Genomic DNA, 2,500 nt, shown 5'->3' with positions numbered 1-2,500 from the left:
CAGTCAGTCCCATTTTCAAACAGAGAAATTAAGGCTCATGGATTTCAGTGACACATGTTCAAATTCAGAAGAAAATCTCTTTAAATTTGTCTTTACCTTGTTTTACCTGTCAGTTGTTGTTAGGTGCCGTCAAGTTGGTTCCGACTTATAGTGACCCTATAGGACAGAGTAGAACTGCCCCATAGGGTTTCCAAGGAGCAGCTGGTGGATTTGAACTGCAGACCTTTTGGTTTGCAGCCAAGCTCTTAACCACTATGCCACCAGGGCTCTAGTAGGCCCCCACTATTAAGTGAGAAACTGAACCTTGAATTTAGCCCTGTGATCTTTGCCCGCCCAAGTGCAGAGGCAACAAGTTGACTGAGAAAGGAAGAGTGTCAGTGATAAATCTTCCCCGGAAAACTGAGTCATTGGATAAAAATTCTTCAAAAAGAGCCACATCTTGTCCTCAGTAGCACAGTATGTGGAAAGCAAACCTTCGGGTAGGCATTGTGGGGGGAGGAATGAAGGACTAGGGTTCAGGTGCAAAGTCTTAGAACCCCCCGCCCCCACAACACCTACCACACATTCTAAGGCAGCAACCCAACCAGGCCTTTAATTCACTGGTTCAGACATAAAAGATCTCCAAGCGTCTAAGCAAAGGAGATGTAGGAAATCAAGTGACTCATAAAATCCCAAAGGACTTCCTTTAAACTTTAAGTCACATTGTCAGAGGGACATTTTTCTAAATGAGGTTACATGTCTGTATCACCTATTAGCTAAAAGGTTAAGTGTGCCTCTGTCTTCTACATGAAACCAAAAACAAAAAACCAAACCCATTGCCGTGGAGTTGATTCCAACTCATAGTGGCCCTATGGGACAGAGTAGAACTGCTCCCGTAGGATTTTCAAGGAGCGGCTGATGGATTTGAACTGCCTAGCTTTTGGTTAGCAGCCTGAGCTCTTAACTACTGCACCAGGGCCTCCTTCTACGTGAGGATTCTGCAAATCAATTTTTAAACAAAGGACCAAAATAACACCAAAATTTTGACTGGCACACATTCGTATCTTCTCCTTTTACTTGTAGCTACCACACATCATAGCATCAGACAAAAGAAGACACTGGAAGAATGGTCCCGTCTTTATCACTATTTCAGTGGTTTTAACAGTTATGTCACCTTCCATTTCCGTACTAGCACAAAGTGCCATCATACATACAATTTCATATGCTTCTTTTGGCAATGTTATAAACAGGGAACCCATTATCATTATCAGTTTCACTATTATTTTTACCCATTTCCACTAAATTTCCTTGGATGGTAGGCTAAGGTCACAGCTGGTTGGTTACATGTTGGTTTTGGGACAAGAATGATAGGTCTTCAAGCTCGCAATTCTGTGAGCTGCCTCTTTATTTCCACTGTTTCCAAACTATTGCAGGAAACATGGGTGTACTGTTAGATTCTGGTAACTGATCAAATTGGTAGTCTTCTATAACTCAAATTAAGCAGACCCATGAAAGTAACAATCATCCAAATAATTAAAAGTAAGCAACAATCTCCATTTTGCTGCATGAAAATCCCAAAACCTCCCAGGGATTTCTGTTCCCTGACTCCGATCATGTGGTATTTAAACTTAGATTGCACTCTCCAATGGGAATCTGCATTATTATGTATCATTTGTGTGTATGACTGTTGTATGCCCAAAGGCATACTTTGTGGCTCTGGTTTTGCCACCAACTGGCTGTACAGCCTTAGACAAGTCATTTGACCTCACTGTGCCTTTATGACCTCATTTGTAACACGCCAAGGGTTGACTTAAAGTGTCCCTCTGACTCTACAATTCTATTACTCTGTTTCTCCAAATAGACTGTGAGCTTCTTGAGGTGAGAATATCACACCCTTGTATCTGCTGGACTTACCATATTGTAGGTATTTAATAAATTTTTGATGATGGCACTAAAAGACTTATTGGCACACTTAACTTGAGTGGAGTTATAGGAAATCATTATTGACTTTCTTATTAACAATTAACTGTCTACAGTCTGCATATGCAATTTTCCTTTATATCAATAAAACTTCTGCTTCTGGTAAAGATGAAGTATTGCCCCTTAAAATCAGTTCTTTTGCATATTAACACATTAGCAACTGATGTCTTATTTGTACTATAACTGACAGAATAATGTGGAGAAAGCATATAAGTATGAAAAGGGGTTAGTTGGGTAACATTGTATAGGGCATCTTCAAAACAACGGTTCTGATATTTCAAATGTCAAGCTAATTATCAGCAATGTTTAAATGCTATGATAGGCCATTTTTGCAAATGCTGAAATTTTCCGGCAGGTACAGACATTCTAAAAATGTCACATTTTGCCACTATTCTATTACATGTCACCAGAATACAAAAATCTGAAAATAAAGTTGTATCTGTAGGCAATAAAGAGAAACCATTATTTGTTTTGCATATGATTTTAAAATTAATTGGTAGACTGATACAATTTAGAGTATTGTTTACTTGGGAGAAAGCAT

General features: G+C 39.2%; 1 protein-coding gene across 6 annotated transcripts in view; it reads left to right on the top strand.

Annotated features, from left to right (window-relative positions):
* Positions 1-2,500, top strand: part of ZEB2 (zinc finger E-box binding homeobox 2) — a 146,131-nt gene that overhangs the window by 84,911 nt on the left and 58,720 nt on the right. Inside the window, exon 1 of one of the 6 annotated variants that reach the window (XM_023730224.1) lies at positions 1-2,500. This exon is cut by the window's left edge and continues 8,913 nt beyond it; it is cut by the window's right edge and continues 1,812 nt beyond it. The exons of the other annotated variants lie outside the window; for them this stretch is intronic. The gene's annotated coding sequence lies outside the window, so the exon portion shown is untranslated. 6 annotated transcript variants of the gene reach the window in all.

The sequence above is a fragment of the Trichechus manatus genome, unplaced genomic scaffold (genome assembly GCF_000243295.1).
Source record: "Trichechus manatus latirostris isolate Lorelei unplaced genomic scaffold, TriManLat1.0 scaffold00033, whole genome shotgun sequence".
Lineage (NCBI taxonomy): Eukaryota > Metazoa > Chordata > Mammalia > Sirenia > Trichechidae > Trichechus > Trichechus manatus.
The sequence above is the reverse complement of the archived record's forward strand: the minus strand, read 5'-3'. Positions and strand labels throughout refer to the sequence as shown.